This window comes from Bubalus bubalis, chromosome 11 (assembly GCF_019923935.1).
Source record: "Bubalus bubalis isolate 160015118507 breed Murrah chromosome 11, NDDB_SH_1, whole genome shotgun sequence".
In the NCBI taxonomy this organism is placed as follows: Eukaryota; Metazoa; Chordata; class Mammalia; order Artiodactyla; family Bovidae; genus Bubalus; species Bubalus bubalis.
Genome location: NC_059167.1, coordinates 98,291,709 through 98,309,674, shown reverse-complemented (window position 1 = coordinate 98,309,674; position 17,966 = coordinate 98,291,709). Strand labels below are relative to the sequence as shown.

The 17,966-nt window shown below is 42.6% G+C and overlaps 1 protein-coding gene across 3 annotated transcripts in view; it reads right to left on the bottom strand.

Annotated features, from left to right (window-relative positions):
• The window catches only part of FEM1C (fem-1 homolog C), a 43,897-nt gene extending 29,436 nt beyond the window's left edge, over positions 1 to 14,461 (bottom strand). For 2 of the 3 annotated variants that reach the window (XM_025296426.3, XM_006047267.4), the window contains exon 1: positions 43 to 320. The gene's annotated coding sequence lies outside the window, so the exon portion shown is untranslated. Of the gene's footprint in view, positions 1 to 42; positions 321 to 14,315 lie in introns of those variants that run through there. The other variant, XM_044925500.2, reaches the window with a different exon arrangement.
• Positions 14,462 to 17,966: the final 3,505 nt, after the last annotated feature.

The following is a 17,966-nucleotide window of genomic DNA, read 5'->3' as shown; positions in this document are numbered from 1 at the left end:
GCCTCAGCCTGGGCTCCGCGGGGCCGCCGCCGCCGCCACTACCTGCCCGGGGGCTAATCCTCCCCGCCGCCGCCGGCCGTCCCTTCAAAGTGAAACCGTTGTCCGGGCCGCCCCGCTCCGCCTGCGGCCGCCCCGCTCCGCCATGCCCCGCGCCCCACAGGAATGAATCCGGCCGCGCCGCTCGCCCCGCCCCGCCACGCCGAGCCGCCTCCCGCCCTCCCAGGCTGCGCGGGTGGCAGCGGCTGCAGCGGCTGCCGCGGCGGATGGTGTAATGGGGCTGAGGGCCGGGGGCCGGACAAGCCAGAGCACGGCTTCACATCACTGACGCGGCAGCCTAGCCATTGGGCCGGGGGAAGGCGGCGGCCGCCGCGAGCAACTGCCTAGGGGCGGGGCGGGGCGGGGCGGTCCGGTCCGGAAGGGGGCGTGGCCACGTAGGCGGCGGCGGTCGGGGGTTGGCTGACCAGCCGCTGAGATCTCGCGGGCATCTCCGCGCTCCGCCTTTCTGGGTGCTAGTTTCGGGGGCCTTTGAGTCCCAAGGCCACAACCTCCGGAGGGGTGGTAGCCGTTATACTCTTTTTTCACAGACATGAACTGTCTCAAACTAGCCTCTTCTACGGCTTATTCCTTTGGTGGGCCCTGGAATATACCGAGCTCGTTGGGAGGGTTCGAAAAGCCAAACAAGAACAACGCAGGATACAAACTTGAGGAAAAGATTCCTTTTAGCTGGTGTCAAACTTATTTTTTTTTAAATACAAACTCTTAAAAACTATAAAGATTCAAAGAGTGATAAAACTTGAGACCAGTGTAAGTCAACATGGTCGAGTTCTTGACTTTAAGCAATCAAACCAGGAAATGAGGCTAAAAAGTTAATGTGAAAGAAAAGAATTACTACTTCGTACAGCAGGAAGTAAACTTGTGGAATTCGTGACGTTAACACGTGGGATGTATTAAACTCGGTTGAGAAGTTTAAATATGTTTGGAGAATAACATCCATAATGAATCATGATGAGAAAATAGTTTTGGGGAAAAAAAAAACAAGTTTTCAATCCCCTGGGGAACTTAAACTCACAGTTTCTTGGTACCACTGAGAAAAAGAGAGTATTAAATTATCTGACCCCTCAGTATCACAAATGTTATCAGCATTATCACTTTAAAAGTAATGCAACATTAAAGACATTTTATTTTAAAAAATCACAACTTCATTTTTGCACATTGACTTATTATTCAGAAGTTTATGTAGCTTCGTAGAACTGAAATAATTTCATGCAACTACAAACTTTGCTTTTTCCCTTTTAATACACTCTAAAGATTTATAGTTTTTATGATCTTAATAATCATTTTTAAGTGGGGCATTACATTTGCTTCAGGCAGTCAGTATGTAAACTCAACATCACTACCCCACAATTGAAGTTAAAAGTTATTACCACTGAGAAAAAAATACAGAAGGACAGAGTAGAAAGGATGAGAGCAGCTATCAATAAAAAATTGAAACAACCAAGAGGGATTGACTGTTTTATCCCTAGTGTTACGGGCCACAGTTCTATACTCCCAAAGAGTAAACAGCAGAGTACAGGTTTTCAGTCAAGGCCTAACCTGAGCTGACCTATCTCTCTTATCAAATTCAATAAGGTGATGTAAAAATTGACATCAGTGGTCTTCAATCTCACATGTGCATCCCCCAGGAGATGTTCAAGGGATAGGTGTACACTTAGTTTTAAGGCCACCAGATTCTGAAATCTTCGACTTGCATCTATAGGATTTCCTAAAACGGATCTGCTGGTAAAGGAATGTAGTAAGGTGTCCCCCTGTTTCATTTCCAAACTCTTTCACAATAGCCCTATATTTCCCAAATGTCAAAAAGAAAAGACATAACTTTCACTCACTTAGAATCTTAAAATAGTGCATTGTTCCAAAATGTAAAAACCTCAGGCAACCTCTGTCAGTTCTTAATCAATTTAAAATATTGGATTGTACTAAGAGTATGCTTCACTAACTGGATAACAAATTCTTCTGCAAGCCAGGTGATTGATTTGCACAGCAAGTAATTGCTTGCAGCAAAGTATGACCTTAAGATCACTGAGTTTATAAATTAAAAGTAGTTCAAAGAATTAAGTGACATTGATATGACAACATATCAACACTTCTCACAACTGTTTATATTTATTAATGTAAAAACATTTTCTTAGGATTTGTAAAAATTAAAAATTGAGAAAAACATTTGATGCTAAATTCTATCTCATTCTTGTAAGATGCAGTATTTAACAACAGTTGTGTGTACTAATTGTAAAAAGTTACATGTTTAGTAATCATAAACATTTATAATATATTTTGTATTATTGGAATACCTCATCATTACTAGTAAATATAATAATTCTCAATCTAGAAGAAAATGGAAATTTAAAATTAAAATATATTTTCAATGCAGAGAAATATAATAGGATGATCAATAAAGTACAAACAAAAATATACATTAAATTAGGATAAACTCTTGAGGGATGGGGATGTGGAATGGAGTTATAAGTGTGAAAAGAAAAATAAATTACATAAAATGTACTGAAGGTAAAGAAGAGTTTGTTCATACATTTTGTAAATGGCTGATAACAGGCATGATTGCTATGATACTAGATTTCACTGGATTCATTTGAAAGAGTTACTTGCTGTGTTGTTTAGTCACTAAGTTGTGTCTACCTGTTTTCAACCCTATGGACTGTAGCCTGCCAGGGTCCTGTGTCCATGGGATTTTCCAGGCAAGAATACAGGATAGGTTGCCAAAATCCAGGGGATCTTACTGACACAGGGATCGAACCATGAGGCCGGCATCAGTGGGCAGATTCTTTGCCAGTGAGCCACCAGGGAAGCCCACAATTTCCTCCATATTGGAAAAATGACATTTTAAAGTACAAAAGACTGACTTTAAAATGTCATTTTTACAAAACGCAGGAAATTTCATCCTTTGGAACTGCTTAAACATAAGATGAAAAAATTTAAATGTTAGCCTAGGAATATGCAAGAGGGTAAATAATATTTCATATATGTGAACAAAAACATTTGATTTACTCATCAACCTCCTATTGGAGATTGTCTCCCTTTCTAAAGATTTTGGCTGTATTGGTTCTTCCAAACTTTGTTTTTAGTTTTTTGTTTTCTTAAATAGAGATAACTGAAATTCCTTTTTCTTTTTTGTGGAAAGACCTTACGTTGTGTCCTAAGCACCTATCTCCTAGGGCATCTTCTATGACTGGAAAGAAAAACTGCTTTGTTTGGTTTGCTTGGTTTGATTTGGACTGCTTTGGTCTCTAAGGTTTTGGACACTGGTTTAATCAGCAATTACTGTCTTCCTGAAAACTGCAGAATGCTTTTAGGGATTTAACAAGGAGAACCATGGACTCATGGTCAAGGAGCCTGCAGGTGGTACAGGTGAGAACTAGAGAGGTAGAAGGAGGGAAAGGACCAGATGCAGCCTCTGAGTAAACCCATTCTGGTAAGCGCCCAGGAGATGACAGTCAAAAGAGGAAGCACTTGGAGGAGCAAACACCCAGTTTGTCTCTGAGGCGAAGCCGTGTGTCCTTGCATCCACAGCTCTGACTCACTGGTCTTGCCTGAGACCCAAGACATTACAGGTGCCTCTGAAGGCAACTCATTGCAAAGCCCCCAAGACACTGTAAGCCCAGAGGGGACACCACCCCATCCTGAAAGGGTGATGGAAAGGAACTGGACTAAAAGAGAAGGGGTGTTCTTACTACTAGAACAACAGACATGCTCAAGTTGTCTAAGCTGTGTTCTTCTTTTCATATATTGCTTTGGGATAAATTTCCAGGAGTTGGATTATGGAACATCTTTCTGGCTTCTCATACATATTGTATCATTTTCCCAAAGAGTCAGGCCAATCTGCTATGTTAGTGGCAGGAGAGTGTGCTAAATTCTTAAAGTTCTTGCTAGCTTGGTATGTGTAAAATAGTACATTAAAATTTCCCAAATTTGCCTGGACACCTTGTGATTTTGCGGGAGGGGGTCCATGTAATCTCCTATAATTAGTGAAGTATTCCTTCCAAAGTTTTCCTTTGAAGATTTTTCAAATATTTAATTCTTGCTGCTCTCTGCTTAAACCAGAAGCATCAATGAAAGAGTCAGCTTGCACGGTTTTGGTAAACTCTGTTAACTTGGTCTAATTTAGGGAAAAGATAGAATGAATGACAAAATACTTCTTATTTTTAGTAACTAACTGAACATCAGTTTAATTTAGAAAAGTATGAAAGGAACCTACTTAAGTGACTATAAAAGTTATACAAGAATAGTATAGTAATGTATATGCTCCCCAAACTATTTAGAAATGCCTGTCTTATAAAAGAAATCTGTTAACACTGATAATTTGTTTTACCAGAGTATTTTGTGGTAAGTTCATTCATGTCACTTGTTGCTGCTGCTGCTAAGTCACTTCAGTCGTGTCCAACTCTGTGCGACCCCATAGACGGTAGCCCACCAGGCTCCTCCGTCCCTGGGATTCTCCAGGCAAGAACACTGGAGTGGGTTGCCATTTCCTTCTCCAATGCATGAAAGTGAGAAGTGAAAGTGAAGTCACTCAGTCGTGTCCAACTCTTAGCGACCCCATGGACTGCAGCCCACTAGGCTCCTCCATCCATGGGATTCTCCAGGCAAGAGTACTAGAGTGGGGTGCCTTATTGTATAGTGTGTTAGATGCTAATGAGTATGATCCCTGTTTTCAAGGAATTCATGGTGGGAGAAATGTGGCAATAAACAGACCAGAGTGAAAGATATGTATACAACTGTGAGAGCTCAAAGGACAGAGCTTCTAATTCTCCTTGGCCAAATATGAAAGGAGGTGATGGTTAAACAGGATCTTCAAGGATTAGTGGGAGGAAGCCCAGTCACAAGGCAATGGGAGAGACCAGAAACCCCACTGAGAAACAAGGAGCTGAAAAAACACCAGAGATGGCCCTTTCTTTCTTTTCTTTCTTTCTTCCCACTTCCTGCCCAGGTAGAGAGTGGAAAACTAGGCGACCTTCTGAATGTACAAAGTCTCCACTCCCCACCTTGAAGTGCATTATAATCCACAATTTCCTGTTTCTGCAGCTCAACTAGAATTTACTTTCAGTGCAGTTGTCCTCCTAGAGGTTTTAGGAGATGTGCAGCCTGGTGAAAGTAACCTGCTTCAAGCAAGAAGACATCCATGGGGTACTAGCATTTTAAAAAGGAAACTTGTAAGCTCAAATGAATCTTAAAATTGTGGAAGTGTGCAGTGCAGAATTCTTTTAGCTGAGAAATTTCCAGACCCCCCATAGTGTGTTTCAGTCGAGCCTCTCTTTACTTCCTTGAACAATGTGAGAAGAGGAGGCAGCAACTAGGTCACCATAGTCTGACAGTTTTCTCTGGGTCGCATTATCACAAGCTAGAAATCTTGCGTTGTTGTAAAAGTGTCTGTTTCTTTGTCATTTCGCTTCCTGAAGTTGTCAGAGCTCTAGCTTTCCAGGAGCAATGGATGAGAAAGATTCCAACCATTCTTAAGATTCAGCTTCCAGCCCCTGGTAGCCTCCCCACTCACATCCCAACCCATCCCACCTGAGTATTGTTTAGCAGTTCTGGCATAGAAGCTCAAGTTTCTTGAAGAGATGAGGATGCAGTTGATAACTCAGAGCTGGGAATCTGTTCTGAGGATTTGGGTTTTTTGTTTTTTGTTTTTTGTTTTTAATAGCTTAAAAGAGACTCCCAGGTGTCAGACAGATGAAGGAAGCCAGAGTCATCCCAGATACGAGGCCCACGTCAGCTGCACACTCCTGTCAGCACATTAAGGGCAGCTGGGAAAGAGCCCATGTGTTGATGGCCTTGGCTGCAGCTTCAGTCTGAGTCCTTCCTGAGTCCATTCCCCTGACTGGCTGCCCATGCCTGTGTGGATGTCTGTTCATTTAACCAGAAGTAGCTCCACCTCGCCAGTAATCCTTGGCCTCATCCCCAGTTGGCCTGATGAGTCTACAAATTTTACCATCAACATCTATCCATTTTATCTCATCTTTATCACTTATGGCAGAGTCCGATGACCACACCTCCTCCAAACTCCTTACAACCACATCTAAGCCATTATAGATGAACAGAATCGGGCCAGATTTCATCCAGCCTTCATAAAATGGAAAATCCATCTCCACTTGCTGTAGCAGAATGAGCCTCTACATCCTTGTTTCTTAGACCCATAAACCTCAGGAATAAGAATCACCAAGGAAAGTTGTTTAAAATGAGCCTTCCTGGGCCACAGTCTCAGAAATTCAGATTCACTAAGAGTTAAAGTGAAGCACAAGAGTCTGCATTGTAAACCCATCTTAGAAACCATTCTTATGCTCACAAAGCTTGAGAACTATGGTCATGTAAGTCCTTGTCTTCCAGCTTTCTAAAGAGATGACATCACACATGTGGGTCCCAGCCATGCTTCCTCTAATCACATCAGTGTCTTCTCAGTAGGACTCACTGGGCAGAAAACCTAAAACCACTATAGAAAACCACTATAGAATTCTTTAGCTCAGGCCCAAGCATACATCTTTATGGCTGATGGATTACCCCAGCAATGTCTCAAGGTTGGCTTACTGAAGAATTAGCCTGATGAGTCCCACCCTAAGTGAAGAACCCTGGTGTTGATTCTCTGTCACCACCCATACTGATATCAGACAGGCCAGGTTCTTATCAGGTACAAGCATATGGCACCCTACCCAAGTCTTAGGAGCCACACTTCATTGAAGAGGGAGGAATCCGATGGCTTCTAAGCAGCAGTCCATCTAGGTCCCCTACCACCCCACAACCTGGGTTGGGGGCTCCTGGCCTCTGTCCCAGCCCTGGGGACAGAGTACCAGATGCACTCCTAGGTTCCTGTCTACCACACCCTGAACACCCATATGATCTCACAGGGCCCAGGAGATGAATTTTACTTTCACAGCCTTCACTTCTTTGGTGTTTTCACATCCCGCATCAGTTCCAGACTATTACTTCAAACCTGCCTTCTCTCAAGCCCACCAGCACGACTCAGGAGCCTCTGACCTGGGGTAGGCACCCAGGGCATTGAATGCAAAGCATGGCCAATGAGAGAGCACTGAGGGCTCCAGGGCTGACCATGGGTTTCTAATTTGTTCCTAAGTTTCTTCTAATTTGTTCGTAAGTTTCCTTTGTTGCTAATTGTGCGTGTGTGTGTGTGTGTGTGTGTGCGCTGTGTGCTTAGTTGCTCATTCGTGTCCAACTCTGCAACCCTATGGGCTGTAGCCCACTAAGATCCTCTGTCCACGGGATATTTTTTGTTGCTAATTAGTACTGAAATTTGCTGCTACTGACAATACACTATAAAAACGTCCCTGATAGCTATACATGTAGTGTAGACAATACACTAAGCATGTATTTAGTACTTGAGTGTGCAAGGGGTTGTGCAAAAAAGCTTTAGGATTGCTGCTTTATTTTTTTAATAATGAACGCTGTGCGTACTATTACACAGGTGGAGAAACAGAGGGATTGAGAGATTGAATAACTCAAGAAAAATCACATGATCAGTTGTGGCAGGTGGATTTGGTATCCAGATAATCTGAATCCAGAACTCAAGTTCTGAATCATGATGCTACTGGGTTAGCCAAAATGTTTGTTTGTTAAGATATTATGGAAACACCCAGAACTTCCCTGGTGGTCCAGTGGTTAAGACTTTGCCTTCCAATGCAAGGAGTGTGTGTTCCATCCCTGGTCAAGGAAATAAGATCCCACATGTCTCGGGGCCAAAAAAACCAAAACGTAAAAAATAGAAAGCAGTCACTTCCAGTGAGGTGGATGAAACTAGAGCCTGTTATACAGAGTTAAGTAAGTCAGAAAGAGAAAAACATATCATACATTAATATTGGACATTAACACATATACAGAGAATCCAGAAAAATGGTACTGATGAACCTATTTGCAGAACAGAGATGCAGACAAAGAGGACACAACCTCTTTGTGGACACAACCAGGGGAGGAGAGGCTGCAGAAGAATGCAGAGAGTAGCACTGAAACGCATACGTTACCGTGAGCAAACCAGCTAGTGGGAGCTGCTGTATAACAGGGAGTTCAACCCATGCTCTGTGACCTCTGAGAGGGGTGTGATGGGAAGGAGGGTGGCAGGGAGGTTCCAGAGGGAGGGGACGTATGTAGACCTATGGCTAATTCATGTTGTATGGCAGAAACCAACACAGCATTGTAAAGCAATTATCCCCCAATTAAAAGAAAACAGAAGCAATGTTGTAACAAATTCAATAAAGACTTTAAAAAGATCAATCTTCTGGGAAAACTCCAGTGAACTTTTTGGCCAGCTCAATACATGCCTCCCCCAGGTACTTTCTCAGTAATGCATGTCTCCTTTTCAAGTTCCCACTTGCCCAGCCCCTTGGGTCTCTGGGTCCTGGGGCTGAGTCTCTACACAGAGCTGGTTCCTTCAAGGACTCTGCCTCTCTGGGCCTGCCCCACAGCCTTGAGCTAGCAGGCCTGTCCCTCTACCACTGCAGAAACACCCATGAGAACAGACCTCCACCTGGGTCCTGCTCATGGTTTGTATCCCTTGATTGCTTCCCACCTGCCTTTTCAGGCCTGGCCCCAGAACTGGATTTGCTGTCCACTTGCAGATAGATTAACCTTTAGACCTGACATGTGACCATGTCTCACTGGAACACAAGTGGATGGCTCATATGAATTATGGTTTGCACTAACCCCTTTCATTTTGCTGTTTCTGGCTTCTTTGAGTAAATATGACACCCAGGAAAATCCACTCTCTGAAACATACCCGCTGTTATAAGCTTCCACGGGCGTCCATACTAGCTTATGGCCTGGACGTCAAGCCTCAGACAGTGGTCAGTGTATATCAGAACATTTTTGTGCCCAGGTCACTTCAGTCTCAAGGTAAAAAGGCCTAGGGGTGGCTATAGCCCCAGGGTCCAGGTGGCAGACACGTGGTAGAGATACTTGACCTATTCTGTGCCTTGTTACCCATTTACCAAAGCTCTCTTGAGCAGCATTGACAGGAACATAGGAAAAATGTAAAAAATAGCTTGTCCAATTTCTATTGCTTTCCGTGTGCTCTGGGTGGGGGAAGAAATTAGAGGAAGAGAGAATTTCTACAACAGTTCTCTATGTATTGTTCATGGAGATAGTTTTTCATCAGCAAGAATTTGCATGAATGAAGACTTCCAAGAATGAATTCTTCTGAAGAGACAGATGTGGGTCATTTCTAGAAGGTCTTCTAACCCCAGAACTCTGCACCCTCCTTGTCTCCAAGCCCTGGTTATCTCTCTGCCACATTTTTATCATGTTAGGAAGTTAGCACATCCTGACATGATAAGAGCATGGTCTTTAGGGGCTGACAGTTCAGTTCAACACACACATGTTGCCTGCACTAGGTTCCAAATAAGACAGAATCCCTCTTGTTGTGACCTTATAGTCTGGTGTGGGCAACACTCGAACAGGTAATTTCAACATGATGGGCAAGCTACGAGGAAACTATGCCGAGTGATCCAGAGGCAGCCATCGCCTACCAACTGCGTGTCCTTGGGCAAATGGCAACCTCTCTCAGAGCCCCAGTGTCTACAAATATGAAACTGAATCAAAGTTTCTGCTGCCTAAGGATTGCTCTGAGAACTAAATGTGATAACATTTGTAAAACACATAACAGCGTTTTACACACAGAGGGCACGCCATAAATGGTGGCCATTAGGCTATCGAACAAGGCCAGAACCCAGAGTTCTTGTTCTATCTGTGCTTGGCTGAGTGGGTCTCATTCTCCCACTACAAACTGAATTTTCACACGACCCTATCACTGCAATAATTTTAACAATAACCCACTGTAATACTTGCCCTTGTTCACAGGAGAGACTGGACAAGAAATGATGACTATATTAGCACAAATCCACAATTGCAACTTGAAAAACATCTCAAAGAACATTTTGTGCTCACAGTGGGCCTGGGCCACTGTTTAATATGTGAAGTGTGAAATGTTTACATTATCACTGTAACTCTTCCCTCAACTTCCCCCTATCTGCTGCAAATCATTAGACTAAAGGTCTTCTCTCTTTGTCTGTAGCAGCCTTCTTGTGGCTTTGTCTAAGGGTCACATTCAGGGCAGCCTCGTGTAGAAGAGGTCTCCAAAGTTGTATGCTTTAGAGGCCACTGCCAAAATAACTTCAAAGAGTCGTCCATGTACTGGACACTGGTTCTTAATTAGGTCTTAGGTATCTCTTTTTTGATGTTAACAAGTACCCAAATACATGACCTTTGGTTGGTTTTTTCTTCCTGACGACATTCGACTATGTTAGAGAAAAGCCGGCTTAAGGACATACTAGTAGGCTTTATTTAAAGCCTTACTGTAAACTTGTTTTCTCAGTTCTTTGATTTCCTCCTGTTTCTTCACTGAGATAGTCATCTAACAGATGACCATTCCTAATGGATGCTCTTTACTCCTAGAAGTCATCATCTTCTGAGCTCATGGCTTGGGGAATGACTGACATAGGTGGTTAATATCATTGTGCTTAAAAATTGGGGTGCCATCTTGTTAACTTTATAAATGTTTGAATTATGCTTACTAATATAAATGTCATGCATTCCCATGTATCTGCCATGAATTCCTCAAGATATCTGAAATGCAGTCTACACCAAAAATCAAATCATGACTACAGTAACATTAGTCTAAGAATGACCCCTAGTAACCCTTACTCAGAGGGCAGAACCAAGAGCCAAGAGAGTAAAACAAAAAGTCAAGGAGAATTATTCTCCGGCTTTCTAGCCTAATGAGTTAGCCGAGCTGGATGTCATAACTGCTTTGGACTGATAACTCCTCTGTGTTTTCCGTTTTCACCCCATTTGAGCTGGAATGCCTGAACTGTTATCTCGTGCCTGCCCACCATTGTATCTTGAGAGTGTGGGGGCAAACTACTTGTCTCTATAGTTCCACAGGACCACAGTTAGAGAGGGAGTGTGCCCTAGGAGCCTCATCAGAAGCTGATTTAGATGAATTTTTTTTTTTTTTTTTTGGACTTCTGAGTTGATATTGAAAAGGGGTAGGTTGGAGCAGGTACAGGTGTTTTGCGTGTGAAACAGATGTGGGCTGTTGTGGGGGAGAGGGTGGACTGCAGTAGTCAGAATTCTACCCCAGTGTCTTTCAATCTTGTATAATCAAATCATTTGCCCCTTTAAGTGCTGGTGGAAAGTAAGAATGTGATGACATCCCTATGATTATGTTAAATGTCAAAACGGAGATTGTTCAGCTGGGCCTAAGCAACGAATTACATGAGCTGTGTACAAGCGGAGAGTGGTACCTGGCTGACAGTCAGCAAGAAAAGGAAGACCTCTGTCCGACCTCTGTCCTATAACCAGAAGGAACTGCCTTCTGCTAATAACACAAATGAGCTTGGAAGCAAGTTCTTCCTTGTTCAGGCCTCCATAAGAGCATGCCGCCGGTCGACATTTTGATTTCACCTCTGTGTGGATCCCAGGAGTGGACCAGCTCTGCTTTCTAGACTTCTGACGGACAAAACTGTGAGCTAATAAATGGGTGTTACTTGAAGACACCAAGTTTATGGTGATTTATCACAGAGCAGTTGGAGAAGACCCTTGAGAGTCCCTTGGATTGCAAGGAGATCCAACCAGTCCATCCTAAAGGAAATCAGTCCGGAATATTCATTGGAAGGACTGATGCTGAAGCTGAAGCTCCAATACTTTGGCCACCTGATGTGAAGAGCTGACTCATTAGAAAAGACCCTGATGCTGGGAAAGATTGAAGGCAGGAGGAGAAGGGGACAACAGAGGATGAGACGGTTGGATGGCATCATTGACTCGATGGACATGACTTTGAGTAGGCTCCAGGAGTTGGTGATGGACAGGGAAGCCTGGCTGCTGCAGTCCATGGGGTCACAAAGAGTCGGAGACGGCTGAACTGAACTGAACTGATCACAGAGCATAAGAAAACTAATACAGTTTCTAAGTATGTGTTCACCATGTACAATGTTAAGTATGCCTTTCTGTAACTGAAGTCAATTATTTCTCATTCAGAAAACTAAGATCATGGCATCTGGTCCCATCACTTCATGGCAGATAGATGGGGAAACAGTGGAAACAGTGGCTGACTTTATTTTTCTGGACTCCAAAATCACTGCAGATGGTGATCGCAGTCATGAAATTAAAAGACGCTTACTCTTTGGAAGGAAAGTTATGACCAACCTAGAGAGCATATTGAAAAGCAGAGACATTACTTTGCCAACAAAGGTCCATCTAGTCAAGGCTATCGTTTTTCCAGTGGTCATATATGGATGTGAGAGTTGGACAATGTGAAATTGATGCTTTTGAACTGTGGTGTTGGAGAAGACTCTTGAGAGTCCCTTGGACTGCAAGGAGATCTAACCAGTCCATCCTAAAGGAGATCAGTCCTGGGTGTTCATCGGAAGGACTGATGTTGAAACTCCAATACTTTGGCCATCTGATGCAAAGAGCTGACCTATTGGAAAAGACCCTGATGCTGGGAAAGATTGAGGGCAGGAGGAGAAGGGGACGACAGAGGATGAGATGGTTGGATGGCATCATCAACTCGATGGACATGGGTTTGGGTGAACTCTGGAAGTTGGTGATGGACAGGGAGGCCTGGTGTGCTGTGGTTCATGGGGTCACAAAGAGTAGGCTACGACTGAGTGACTGAACTGAACTGAATTTTTCTTTGTCTTATTAGCTCTGATGATAACTAACAACCACATATTGCTTCTTTCAGACTCAATCAGATCACATGTTTCTGTGTCCTTTGAGTTCCCAAGGAACTCTAATTCATTATATTTATCATAGTAATGGAACTGAATGAAATCAGAATTCTGTAGGTGGTAAGTTTCACAAGAGACTTAGATGATAACAGAACATGTGCGCACATGCTCAGCTGTGTCTGACTCTTTGCCACCCATGGACTGTAGCCAGCCAGGCTTCCCTGTCCATGGAATTTTCCAGGCAAGAATACTGGAGTGGGTTGCCATTTACATGGCAGGCCAAGAATGATTGATGCAGACAGACAGAAGGGTTGACAGGCACTATAAGTCACATGGGTATAGGAGACAGGCTAGAGGTTAAGGCCAAGAGAAGATGTTTCAGTGATTCAGTGTCCAGTCTAAGCTACGAGAGAAATGAAGGCTCAGGGACATGAGCAAAGAGCCTGAAAAACTAGGACCCAGCCTAAGAAGACACTAAGCTTCAGGCTCTAGACCAGAGGTCCAGATAACAAGCTAGCAGAGAAGACATGAGATTAGGCCACCGCCAACTTATCTCAGCATGGTAAGAAGTTATACGGGAAAGGAGGAACCTGTAACCCACATAGCTGGGGGATCAACAGACAGTTATCAACAAGGGTAAAGGTTTTTAAAATGTGGTTCTTCCCTCCTACACTATTGGTGGGAAAGTAAATTGGTGCAGCCACCATGGAAAACAGTATGGAGGCTCCTCAAAAAACTAAAAATAGAATTGCCACATGATCCAGCAATCCCACTCCTGGGCATATATCCAGACAAAACTGCAATTTAAAAACATACATGCACCCCATGTTCATAGAAGCACTATTTACAATAACCAAGCCATGGAAACAAACAACCATCAACAGATGAATAAAGAAGATGTGGTGTATATATATATACACACACACGTATATATACACAATGGAATACTACTCAGTCATAAAAAAGAATGAAATAATGCCATTTGCAGCAACATGGATGGACCTAGAGATGACTGTACTAAATGAAGTCAGAAAGAGGACAAGTACTATATGATATCACTTACATGTGGAATTCAAAGTATGACACAAATTAACTTATCTATGAAACAGAAAAAGACTCACAGACATATTGAATAAATTTGGGGTTGCCAAAGGATAAGGGAATTTGGGATTAGCAGATACAAACTATTATATATAGGATGGATTAAACAATAAGGTCCTACCATATAGCATAGGGAACTATATTCAGTATTCTGTAATGACTTCTGTGGGACAAGAATTTGAAAAGGAATGAATATATGTATATCTGAATTTCTTTGCTGTGCAAGAGAAACTAATACAATATTGCAAATCAACTATACGTTGATAAAATAAAATTTAAATATAAAATGTGGTCCCTGAGTTAGTAGTAACAGCACCACCTGGGAATTCTTCGGAATTACAAATTCTCCAACCCTGAGACCTAAGGAAGCAGAAACTCGTGGCGGTAAGGCTCAGCGTCTGATGTTGTAACACAGCCTCTGGTCCTTTCGATGCAATCAAGTGTGAGGACCAGCAGTAGCGCCCTCCCCCTTACCTTCCACCAACAGGCTCAGAACCAAGCCCGTGGCCTCGCTTCCTCTTTCCTCACGAACCAGCTTCCTCTATTCTCACACAAGATCCTCTCTGTCAGGACATGTGGAAAGGCAGCAACAGTCAAATGCTGTTCCTTTTGCTTTGCAACTTGGATATATCATAAAGCAGATTATTGTTGAGCTGATATATACCTATTAATTCAAGACAAGTTTGTAATAGATTATAAATTATTATTGCAGGAATAAATCTAAGTTAAATATGTTACAGAAGAGAAGGGGAAAACAATCAGTAACTTAATATAGCCAGGCACAAAAAACGGAAAACAAAGCAATGAGAATGACTTTGGGTAATCCTCACCCTTGAGCATGGATATCTCACATGAAAAAGATTTTAAAATATAAGTGTTTCAAAAAAAATAAAATAAAATATAAGTGTTGCAATAGTTCTTCTGAATGAAGAAAATTGTTTTTGAAACATAGATGAAGTAAGAAAACCTTGAGTTAAAAATCACATATTAGGAGTGAGAGGGAGTGTGACAGAGTTTTGTGCTTATTTAGGGGCAGTAACTGAATATCTCCTTTATCATCCAAGCACTATTTATTTTTATTTCTTTAAGAAATGACAGTTACTAACATGCTCTCATTAAGTGTCTCCTTGACGCTTCCCTGTGAAAATGCATTTTCCAACTTGTAATCCAGAAGTTTTTGTCATTATTCCTACCCCTAAGTCTCCATGGTTTATTTTCAGTTTGCAACTGGCCACATGTTATGAAAATTTTTCTAGAACTGAAACATATCAACTGCAGCTCATCTTAACTTATAATACCATCGCATGAGCAATGCTTAAGTTATTCTCATTATCATGGTCTTTTGTAATCACTTGTTAAATATATGAACAAGAACAGATAGAAAGGGAGACACCAAGGACAGTTGAAGATCTTTTTAAAAATAAACACCAGATTAAAAAAAACCCAACAACCTAGAATGATATCTGGGATTTGATTGTCAAAAAATAATTGTGAATGAATAAAACATAAAGTAGAATATTCCTCCTTTATCTTTTTGTCCAGGGATGAAGGAGGATGTGGCTAGCTGGAGACTACACCCTTTCTGGGGAAGTATTTTCCTGCTATTGTTGGGGTACTCCTACTCTAACTTCCTTACATCAGCCACAAAGAATTACAGAATCTTTCCAACATGGACCATTAATAGAAACAACAGGATTTTGCTCTTGTTCCCTTTACAGTAAAGTACCATCCCAGGTAGAAGCTTCCCAGGTGGCTCAGTGGTAAAGAATTCTCCAGTGCAGGAGAAGCAAGAGACGTGGGTTTGATCCCTGGGTCAGGACGATCCCCTGGAGAAGGAAATGGTAACCCACTCCAGTATTCCTGCCTGGAAAACTCCATAGGCAGAGGAGCCTGGCGGGCTACAGTCCATGGGGCTGCAAAGAGTCGAACACAATTGAGCACACACACACACCATCCCCATACTTATTTTAATTCTGGATTTCAAAATACAGCATTACATATAGAGAAGTACATGTGCATCTAATATCACTGCATTTTGCATCGAGATAAAAACAAAAATGACAGTCCCTGAAATTCAAAAGTTTGCCTTATACTCACAGAGAGGCCATCTCATTCTATTAGATGTTAATCTCTCTCACAGAACATCAACCTCAGGCAAGGTTATGCCAAGATCATAATAAAATGAGGCCAAATAAGGTCCCTACATAATTTTGTCTAAGCACAAGCAGAAATAAAGGCACTGTATTACCTGAAAATGCCAAACATCTCCTTGCTTGGCCAAGATGATTGATTGCTACTTATTAACCAGTGACAACTCTATCCTCAGTCTAATCTCTCCTCTCTGTAGATAAGATTTGTTGATGCCCAGTCATAGAATTGCTCTTGCTTTCTTACATCATGTGATCTGGAACAAACCCCCATCTCCTTAGAGTCTCCAGATTACCCAACCCAAGTCCCAATCCTGTAGTACTATCCTAACATCCATTCACTGAGGTGCTCCATCATTCCCCATGATGTGTGTTCCCCTCTCTACACCGAGTAATAATCCCACCTTGTCTAACTATAGGTGCATCCTTATTTTTGTTCACAAACAACAGACAGGAATGTATTTCTCACCATTTTGGAGGCCGGAAGTCTGAGACCTCGGTGCCAACATGGCGAGTTCAGGTGAGGGCCCTCTTCCAGGTTGCAGACTGATGACTTCTACAGTGCTCACCTGGTGGAAAGTGGAGTTCCAGGTGTGTTCTTGATGGTCAGTTGTATGATTTTAATTTAAAAAGACAAAAGCCTCCTTTATGAGTAGCCTGGGCTTCCCAGGTGGCACTAGTGGTAAAGAACACACTTGCCAATGCAGGAAACATTAGAGACTCAGGCTCGATCCCTGGGTCGGGAAGATCCCCTGGAGGAGGTCATGGCAGCCCACTCCAGTATTCTTGCCTGGAGAATCCCCATGGACAGGGGAGCCTGGCAGGCTACAGTCCATAGTGTCACACAGAGTCAGACGTGACTGAAGTGACTTAGCACGCATGCATGAGGATGCCTATAATCCTTTCATACACGTTCTGGAATGGATCTGGATTTAATGATTGATCCAGCAGCGTATCTGAGAGCTCAATGCTCTGGGCCAACTCAGTTGTTAATTTCTGCCTGTGTGCTCAGTTGTGTCTGAGTCTTTGTGACCCCACGGACTATAGCCCAGCAGGTTCCTCTGTCCATGGGATTTTCCAGGCAAGAACACCAGAAGGGGTTGCCATTTCCTACTCCAGAGGGACTGCCCAACCCAGGGACTGAACACAAGTCTCCTGAGTCTCCTGTATTGGCAGGTGGATTCTTTACCACTGCACCACCTGTGAAGCCCCCAGCTGTTACTTTGCACTATGCTTAATCCCTTCAGGAGTCAAAGAGTATCAGTGATTTGGTTTACATATTATTTATAAGTCTAGACTTGGTCAATTTAGAAATGGTTATTTAAAAAGAGAAAAGAAAACTCTGTATCTTACTAATGATCAAAAGCTACAAAACAAAAATCATACTTAGATAACTTTGACCAAGCAGATAAGACCCTCTATTCTTGAGCACTTACTCTCTGCAAGTATTATACTAAATGCTTTGTACACTATTTAGCTCATCTAAAACTCAATAAATTTGGAATACCTTTGAGTCACAGAATATCCAATTAAAAGTGGTTTAAATAAGGAAGAAAATGTACTGTCCACATCGCTCCATGATGTTAACACGGACTCCTCTGCTCACCGCTTTCTGGGAGCTCTCCTCAGCGTGTCCATGGCAGCTCTTTAGGATTGCAGGTTGGCTACAGTAGTATTGGGCTTCACTGCAGGAAGTGAAAGTAGATTCCTAGCATTAACTCTTATTAGAGATGAACTATTTCTCCCCTTGATTTCCCTCTCAGGGTCCATGGGCCAGGACTTGGTCATGTGTCCAGGCTCTGGCTATAAGGGCAGCTGAGAACATGAGCATCTGGAATGTTCAGCTTTAGTGATTGGAGGTGAGCTCTATTGGCATGGAAGAAGGAAGGAGAGGTAGCTATCAGATAGGAGGCAGACAGCGTTCTCGGGTGTTATTAATTATCATCATTTTACAAAGCAGGAAATCAAAGCTTAAAGA